Source organism: Cyprinodon tularosa, unplaced genomic scaffold, assembly GCF_016077235.1.
Source record: "Cyprinodon tularosa strain WSP-4 unplaced genomic scaffold, ASM1607723v1 ctg874, whole genome shotgun sequence".
In the NCBI taxonomy this organism is placed as follows: Eukaryota; Metazoa; Chordata; class Actinopteri; order Cyprinodontiformes; family Cyprinodontidae; genus Cyprinodon; species Cyprinodon tularosa.
The window spans coordinates 483,861-494,077 of record NW_024039645.1 but is presented as its reverse complement, the minus strand read 5'-3'; positions in this window follow the sequence as shown (position 1 = coordinate 494,077).

The window sequence follows — 10,217 nt, the reverse complement described above, 5'->3', positions numbered from 1 at the left end:
TTGTCCCCCCCTGAAAGGTCCTGTTTTCTCAAAGCCGATAAAGAGCAATATGTATTTTTCCCTGCAAATAAGCGACGGAAAGGAAAGGATCTGGGGTTTAGGTGGAAACTGATACTTGATTGACTGAAACGGAGTTAGATTATGCACGTTCTGTTTTTTTTTTAAAGGCGTACCGTAGTACGGTGTTTATGCGTGTTTGTTTGTGCTTTTATTTTTTCGTTCTTTAAAAACGGCCCAAACTGAAGCACCTGCTAAGTTGCGTAATTTACCCTGTTGTTAAATCGCAGACATATCAGAACGACAAAAAAAAAGGTTATCTAACAAAATACTTGAATCATGAAGCGCCAATATCTTAATGTGAAGTCGGTAAATTGTTTGTTTTTTCTGTCTGTCTGACAGGTACATATATGGGCTTTTATTTTGTAGAGATTATCAGACATGTATGGCATTAGGTTACAGATTTGGAAAAAGAAAAAAAACTCATCTCAGATGTTTTGTATGAATGTTCGTTTTTTTTAAAAACTGTGTTCTCGGCACATGACCTGCTGTTATGTTCCAACTCTGTGTTCTGTGTTTTATTTTAAATGTCTGATTCGTTATTATCTCCTAATGTTGCACTGAGTGTCTTCTACCCCTTGCTCAGCTCATCGTAGGTAAACGCGAAGTTCAGAGGGACGACGGTGTTTAACTCCCCCGCCCACCGTCTGTAAAAATGATCTACCTTATAGTGGCTTTTATTGTGGGATAATTCAGTATGAGGATTATCGTGGAGAATTGCACCATTTTGTTTAAGTTCGTAAACATGTAGCAGAAAACATTAAAAAAAGTCCAAAAAAAATTTTAAAAACTTAAAAAAGTAAATAAAAAAAAAGAAACAAGCTAACTGTGGCCATAGATAGCTGTAGGAGGACTAGTAATCCAGGAGTGAAAGTGTCGGAAATGTAAAGGGATAAATTAGCATGGGAGGGGAGTTTGTTACGACTTATTTCAGAGGTGCCTATCTTTTCTGTCTTAGGTTTTTTTTTCGCAAAAAAAAAAAAAAGCCACCCGTCGTTTACAAGAATTTCATTTTTTTTCGAAGCTGAAGAAAACAGGACTCTACAACTCGAATGTTCTTTAAAAGGACAAAGCTCATCTTCCATCGGATAGGGATGTGGAAATCTCGTGAAGATTTGATGCTATTTCCGAACTCTGGGATCGATCAGTGTTTGCCATTTAAAAAAAAAAAATCGTTTAATTTCTCTTTTTTTTGTGACTATCTCTGCGTGTATTGAGTTGTGATTTAATGTTAACTGTAATACTGCGACACAGTTCGCTCACTTTCTTGCACACTCGTTTAAAACAGAAAAAAGTAAAAAAAAAATAAAAAAAGATGTGGAATTTTTTTAGTCTCAGGAAGGCCAGGGTTCCAGATTCCAAACCTCATCAGTTCTGGGTGTTTTTAGCCCGAAGCGGAACTGACTGCTATTCCACTCCAAGCAATCACTGAAGTTTTATTAGATCGCGGAATAGAACGAGGACCATTGCTTCATTAAAAAAAAAAAAAACGACAAAAAGTTACATGTTTACCAAATAAGACTGAGAATCTTTTTTTTTTTTTTTTCGCGTAAAGTGGAGCGCTTTACATGTGAAATCAGAGTAAAAATTGCTTTACATTGATCCGTTTGTTCGGAACGACAAAGTTTAGTTTTGTTCTTAATGTTCTCGCCGCTGCAGTTTAGTCGGGAGTTTTTCGAAAGCCATTTTTTTTTCCTCTTTTCCTTCAAATCGTCTCTCCTGTCTGTTGTACGTTCCTGTGACTGAGATGTTTCCTCCCATGTAACAGGTGGTTGTAAAAGGATTCTGATCTATGCACAAGTGGGAGGGACTAGTCCAAACACCCCCAGGTGTACTGTTGTGTTTTTTTTTTTTCATCTATCTACACCAGTGGTCTGCAACCTGCGGCTCCAGATGCGGCTCTTTGGACCGTCTAAAGCAGCGCTTAATAGAGGCTAAGATGTATATAAAGTGCGTGGAGTTAGGAAAGGTTCAAATTTATTTAACGTCTTCAGACGAAGAGATAGAGCTCTGACTGGCAACCTCATAACATTTATACCTTATAAAATTCCCAACACACACACACACTGCCCAGGGGAACCAACCCACCCCCTGCATAAAGAACTTTCTCACACTTAAACATTTGGTTATTCCCAAGAAGAAACAGTTCAGGTTTCCCGTTCACAGCGTGTGTGAACTCATTCTTATCTCTCATGACGCTCCCGTCATCCTTCACTGCAAAAAAGATCCAGAAATTAGTAATAATGTCTTAAATTTAGCGTATTTACCCTTAATTTGAGCAGGTAAATAAGATTATTTGCCAATGGAATGAGTATTTTTACTCTGAAAATAAGAAAATTAGATAATATGTACTTGAAATAAGACAATTTCATATTTTTTTTCTTATTTTAAATGTAAATTGTCTCAATTACCACCTCCGTTCAAGAAAAAATGCACTTATTTTAGGAAAAAATGACTTATTTAGATGTACATTTTTTGCAGTGTTGTCTAGAGTTTGGAGGCAACTTTTCTATCATCCCCAATCTTACCTCCATCACTTAACTCCAGCTTACAGACTGGTACTAGGCAATCACCCCTCTCTGGATATGAAAGGTTGCAGACCCCTGCTCTACACCCAAAGCCGCGTCTTTATCCAATGTTAAAGCAAAACTTTATATTGCGTCATCATGCTGTGTAATTCTTAACCAATGAGCGCTTATCTTTCTGCTAAAGCACTGTGGGTTGTACTGACAAAAAAAGCCCATGACTTTTAAGGCTGTCTGTTTTTTTAGGGAGAGGAGGGAGGGGTCAGAGTGGGGGGGGGGGGGGGGTACTTTGCCTTTCTCTTCACTTTGAAAAAAAACAACAAAAAAAAGAAAACGTTAAGGTATAATGTCTGTACATGAAAATGCAAAGTTGTGGCTTTTAATGTTCTTTTTTTTCTCTCCTCATAGAATGTGATTGTTAAAAAACAGGCATTGGAAAAAATACAAAGTTTCCATGAGTTATGGAGCTTCTTTCAGACTATAATAATAAAATACACATTTTCTCGTCTGTTAATTGTTGCTTCGTCCTTTTCTCTCTTTTTTTGGGTGTCTGGTTTTTATGTTTTCGAGGTTTTATACAGTAGCACAACAAAGCCTTTTTTTTGTTAAGAAAACATGCAAATAGAAACAGACAAACTTACCTCACTGGAAAAACAATCTAGAAATAAGTAAAAAAATTCTTAAATTAAGTGTATTTATCCTTAATTTAAGTAGGTAAATGAGATGATTTGCCAATGCTATGAGTATTTTAACTCTTAGGGCCGGATTTATCAAGATCCAATTTTGCGTGCAGTAATTTGTGCTCGCAAACTGGAATTTTGCGCAAGGGGCTGAACCGTGGTTTGAGGGTGATTTAACAAGAGCGATTGCGTAACTGGTGGCAGGTGCAAAACTGTTGGAGACGCCCTATTTAAATGATGGTTTTGCGCGTTTTGTGGTTTGCGGCAAAGTAGTTTGTAGTTTGTACAAACTAGTGCATTAAGAAATTTAAATCTTACAGTGACCCCCCCCCCCCCCCCCCCCCCCCCCCCCCCCCCCCCCCCAAAAAAAAAAAAAAAATATATATATATATATATAAAGAAAAAACTTTGGCAACCTTTATTCCCTAAGGTGGTATGTGGCTGAATTTCTACTTCACTGCAGTAAAAAAAAAAAAAAAAAATGCACATACCAAATGGCTCACAAGAAGTGACTGTGGATGAGATTACTGCGCGTACGCATCCCCGCAGCATTGGCATGTTGCTCCACAGGTGCAGGGGGGAGGTCTGGTTTCTCCGTTAGGGCGTCAGGGCGACATGGCATTTAGAACGTCAGGCAGGACTTCTGAAAAACTAGATTGGGAGATCCAACGTTGCAAGGAGTTTTGTGATATCTGGTATTGCGTGGGTCCTCCTTGTGGCTGGCTCCAAATCCATTCAGAGTTCCCCCAGCAGCTCCAAAATGGCAATGCTGGATACAAGAAATGTTTTGAAGATCGTTTCCTCCTTCATTCCAAAAATATTCACACGGAGTGAAAAAATGCGTTCTCTGCGTCTCTTTGCTGCATTTCAATGTCTCCTTCTTGCGACAATAACCGCTGCCATGTGTGCGCAATTACGCATACAGACCATTTGCACCTTCTTTTGAAACGTGTTAAATATAGAGTCAGATACCGTTAGCAAACTTGCTTTCAGGTTTAATAAATCACTTTACGAGTGCTAAATTAATATATTTACATGTTCTCCTCCCACAAGACGCACTTTTGCGTGTGAACGCCCCATATTGCATATTCATTGCAGAAAAAGTACTAAATGGATAAGAGGCGCTATTTAGCGCGTTTTAAAGACCAAATCCTTTTAGCACGCTGTTGATAGATCAGTTTGTACATTTTTTAGCGTGCGCAGTGAAATAGCTCACGTTTTTATACACGCAAACCTTTGATAGATCCGGCCCTTAGAATAGGATAATTAGATAGAATTCACTTGAAATAAGACAATACAACTATGTTTTCTTATTCTAAATGTAAATTGTCTTGTTCTATTGGCAAAAGGTCTCTTTTACCTTCTCAATTGGAGAACAAATGCATTTATTTTAAGTAAAAGGGACTTATCTAGATTTTGATTTTTTTCAGTGCTGTCTAAGTCTCTGAAAGGGGGTCGTTAAGGGAAATTGTTGGCCTGGCTGAATAGGCGTAACCTGACAACAGCCAGATGCATGTCTCGCTCCGCAGGCGGAGTGAGACATGCATCTGGCTGTTGTCAGGTTAGAATAGGCGAGGTCTTGTGTTCTCCTGTAAAGGCGTTGGGGCTGCGATGATAGCGGGAAGGAATCAACTCTAACGCTGCATTGAAGGTATTTGAAAGCTGGAATCTGCGACCCACCCCCCCTCTGTTTAAGGTTGGGTTTCTTTCTTAACATAGATGGCTTCCTTCACGTCCCTCTCAAACCGCCTGTCTTCTTTGTCCAGAATGTGAACATTCTGGTCCTCTAAAGAACGTCCTTTGTCCTTCAGGTGTAGATGTATCGTAGGGTCTTTGTGCCAGACTGAACCACAGTTCAGCATAAAATACAAATAAAGCTCTCAAAATATTTTATTTAGTCCAGAGGTTTTGTTGTTTTAGGTGAAATTTAATTATGAATTAACTGGGATTAAGCAAGTTTCTTAAAGGTTCTCCCGTAAAAGTTCAAAAAATATCCACTGGACTTGATTTCCAAGATTTGAAGACGTTTCTCCAGGAAGCTTTCTCAATTCAAATGTCTGGATCCGCAGTGAGTTTGAGTCTTCATAGACAAAACATTGTATCGCTTGGAAACATGCAAATGGAAACCATAACTCACTGCGGATCCAGACGTTTGAATTGAGAAAGCTTCCTGGAGAGTAGGGTTGTCACGATACTAAACTTTTCAACTCGATACCGATATTAAGGAAAATATTCGATACTCGATACCATTTTTGATACCACAGGAATAAAAACAAAGACTCTAAAATTCTACAGAAATATTTTCATTACTAAAAAAAATAAATAAACAATAAGAATAATATTTTGAGGTTGTACGCTGTGCACAATATTAAGCAAGCTTGATAAAAAACTTACAAAATTGAAATTAAGTGTTCCTTCCTTGGCTATGCTTTGCACACATAACAATGACGCTAGCCAAAGCGGTTAAACAAAATAATAATACTCAGCAGCTGCACCTGTTACAAAAAAAAAGTCTGAAACTGAAAAATGCACAGAATTATTCAATCACACAGTGTTCAAAAAGTGCATTTTCCACTATTCTGCACTTTAGATGGCTGTATTGATACTTTTGAAAATGAGTATTGTATCCGGATACAACGTTTCAGTATCGATACTTTTTTGAGTATCCATACTTTTGACAACCCTACTGGAGAGGAAGCGAAACGTCTTCAAATCTTGGAAACCAAGTCCAGTGGATATTTTTTGAACTTTTACGGGATGACTGTGACCTGGATGACTGAGAACCTTCATCAGCATTTTCTTAAAAGCTAAATTTTATATAATTACTGTCAGACCTTTTAGAAACCTCTCAATTGGACCCTGTCAACAAACAAATGTATGTTTGTTGACTTGAGTTTAAGGATGAGATAATAGAATGTAGTTGACTAATTTTAACCAAGTCATGCAAAGTATTATGAACTTAACCAAATAGCCCCCAGACACCTGATGTAAATAGATGTTTAAAGGGAAAGTCCGGTCAGAAAGGAATAAAAAATGGATCATTATTTATACCTAAAACTAATACATTCGCAGTGATTTAATGAATTTAGCGTTAAGTCCCGCCATCTTCCAGCAGTGACGTCACGGTGCGGTAAGCCTAGCGCCATTCTCCCCGCTTTCCAAGCTAAATCAATGGGAACTACTAGACACATCTGCAATCAACAACAATTATTGAAGATTTCCAGAGGACTTCACCATTGAAATTCACCAGAGCTATAGTGAAACTGACAATGCCCACGTGCATGGCAGCTGGATGCTGGAATACATCGGGGAAAAGTGAAAAAAAAGAGTTATTCCACCTTTCTGATTCCTGATCCTCCACGGACGGGTTGGTCGTTGGATCGCCAACTTGAAGAGGGAGGATTTGCCATCGAACTTCTGGCCAGAGAAAAAACCCGTAATATGTAGCCAACATTTGGAAGAAGAATGTTTTCAAGATGACATGGATAATAGCGCGTTGTGACAAACACCAGATACAGCACTGGGACTTGATCAACAGCCGATACCGCACCGTGACGTCACTAACCAGTAGGTGGCAGTAGTGTTCTTTGACAAACATGGATGCCTCCAGTAAAGCACATTCACATGAAAATTACTCTAAATTAAAAAAAAAAAACGTACAATTTATTGAACAGTATGTAATATTTTCATATTTAAAGTACTTTTAGAAGTTTTTATTCTGAATATGACCGAACTTTTCCTTTAAACGCCCTATGCTGCCCTGTATGGCCGCTATGGTAGAATGAAATTGATATTAAAGAACTATATCATATAGAATGGGTGCAATGTATGTGGGGGATGGGGAGGGGTGGAATTGCCCTAATTAACTATGAAATACCAAGACACTTGGTATTAGATTAAATGAATTTTGTTAAATTTGTATCTGTTCTAAACATCGAGAAAAAAAATGTATTTTATAAAGTCAAGATTCACTCAACAGTCTGTAAAAAAACAACAAATTAAAACGAAGTCATCAGATGAGCAGGACGGAGTGAAGCTTCATCTTCAGGCTGAAGTCATGAGTTCAGACATCAGCTGTATGGAGGGAAGTCATTCATCAGGTTACATCACATCGTAAACAAACCTTCTTAATGTTCATCAGTTTAAGAATAAGAATATATTCTTATTGCCTCATGGCCAGACAGGACACTGTTGGAAAATAAAAATAAGACCTTCATATCATTAAGATAGACACAGTTTGGTCATGAAACTGAAGGAAAGTAAACTAAATAAAATTTTACAACAAAAAATAAAATACCTGGAGTTCTGACCCAGTCCGCTAACCATCCCAATTTGGTCAAACTTTGTTTTTCTTAATAATTTTATCTTTATTGATTCTCAAGAAAGTATCATTTACATAAACATAGGCGTCTGCATCAAACGATTAATTACATTTGAAATAAGGTGGACGAATAGGCCATTATATCAGTCTATACAGAAATACAACCTCACTTCCCCCCGAGAACGATTATAAAGCACGTAGTAAAGATTGTGAAAGATAAAATAAAAAAAAATGAAGAACATAAAATAATTATGAAATCTGGCAGTCATAGGAGAGTGGATTGTCAAGGATATTGGAGTTAGGTCTCTTTTAAGTTTTACATAGTTGCTAGATCTATACAGAAATTAATTTTACCTCTACATTACATCTGATTAGTATTTATTTATTGAAATATACTGTTTATTTTATAAAGCATTTGCTTATATTTTGTGGTTATAATACATCACTTCATTAGGCTTCTTTTAATGTCCTGTGTCTTTTGTATCTATGCTTCCTTTTCTATGTCTGCTTCTGTCTCCTTGAACCCCAGTGGGCCTCAGCAGATGGCCGCTCACACTGAGCCTGGTTCTGCTGGAGGTTTCTTCCTGTTCAAAGGGAGTTTTTCCTCTCCACTGTCGCTACAAGCATGCTTAGTGTGAGGGATTGCTGAAGAGTCAATGAGTCGATGCAATCAGCTGGTTTTCCTTAGATAAAGGAAGTCTATTTACCCTTAATTTGAGTTGGTAAATGAGATGAATTGACAATAGAATGAATATTTTTACTCTTAAAATAAGATATTTAGATAAAATGCGCTTGAAATGTAAATTGTGTTGTTCCAATGGCAAAATGTCTGTTTTATCTCCTCGATCCAAGAACAAATGCACTTATTTTAAGAAAAAAAAATTACTTATCTACATCTACAATTTTTTCCAGTGCGTTTTAATTTTTCATTTATTAACAATTACTTGACAACAAAACCACTGTGGGTAATTATTCACATTAATATACTGACTGATTAAAGATAAGAACTAAATTCATGCTCTTTCAGAACTAAATTTTGTGTTATATGAGGTAAAGAGAAAATTATGTGTCTTTTCAAGTCATCTAGGAGTCTTCAGGGAAATCGTAAATAACTAATACATACTTACATTTTTTGTAGATATAAGTACTGATAATTATCAATTTTATGCAGAATGATTACTGATAAAAGTAGGGAAGTAATGAGAATGGAAAAGATTGTTAGGTTCAAAAATGTAGGTTTGTAAAAGAAGAACTGAGTTCACACAGAAAGGGATTCTCAAACAGCTTCTGCAGAAGGGGAAAGAGCCAAACCCAACACTCTCCCTCCGACCCCCTCCTTGCAGTGCCTTTATTAACAGAACATAACACATGGTTACAAAACAGAGTATTGCTCTGAAAGGACAATTGATCAGGTCATAAGACAGGATGCTCTACTGACTGAATCACAAGGCAGAGTGAAGCATCTCCTTGCTTCAATGTTTATATGTAAACCTAACAAAGATTTTCACCCCAAACCTGAAAGACCTGTATTCACTATACCAGAGTTAACCAATTAAAAATCAGCAGGATCCGAATAAAGAAAATCAACAACCAGTAAAGGTCTGGAGACATTTTTTTATTATAATCAATTATAATCAGTTACAGTAGAAGTAGAAGTATAGATACTGCAGTTTAAAAACACTCTGGTAAAAGTATCAACTTGACCTTTTTACTCAATTAAAAGTGAAAAGTATGCGCTACAAAAACTACTTAAAGTATAAAAGTATAAAGTAACCTTTAAAAAAAAAAACAGCCAGATGCCACTATATGAACTGAAAGCTCAATTTTTCGACTATTTCTAAAAATTCTGTGAGATAGGGCCAAGGATGAGGGAGGTCTTGTTGGTCTCCGTCTCCCGATACGCTCTCGCCTGTGTCCGACCTTTCAGACATTTCAACATCTTTTTCTGAATCCCACATTGTAGCATGGCATAGACAATTCACGTTAGCTTCTGATGGTTTCCTTTAGCTAACCAATGAGTGTTTGCGTTCTATGACTCATCCAATCACACTAGTTTTCACTAGATGTGGGTGGAGCCAATGATCTGCATTGGATGGAGCACATGACAGGAAATAAATATTTAGAAACATTAAACCGAAGCCAAGAGTAACGAATAACGTTTGTTTTAAAAATGTAAGGAATAAAAAATACAGATAATTCTGTAAAAATGTAATGAGTGGAAATCAGAAGAAGGAAGAAAAATAAGTAATGGAGTAAAGTATAGATACTTAAAAAGTACAGTAATGAAGTATTTGAACTTTGTTACTTGACACCTCTGATCAGTTACTTTAAACAGAATTTAACACTGAAATCAAAAGAGCTTTTTATGCATCCATGTTATACATTGAATTTTTAAATAAAGAATATAAAAAATAAGTTTTTCCAGTTTAAAATGTAAAGTATTTTTGAATTAGAGAACAATAATCGTTCAGTTTGGTATATTTGGGAACAACCAAATGTTTAAGTGTGAGAAAGTTCTTTATGCAGGGGGTGGGTTGGTTCCCCTGGGCAGTGTTTGTGTGTGTTGGGAATTTGTAAGGTATAAATGTACTGAGGTTACCACAGTCAGAGCTCTATCTCTCCGTCTGAAGACAT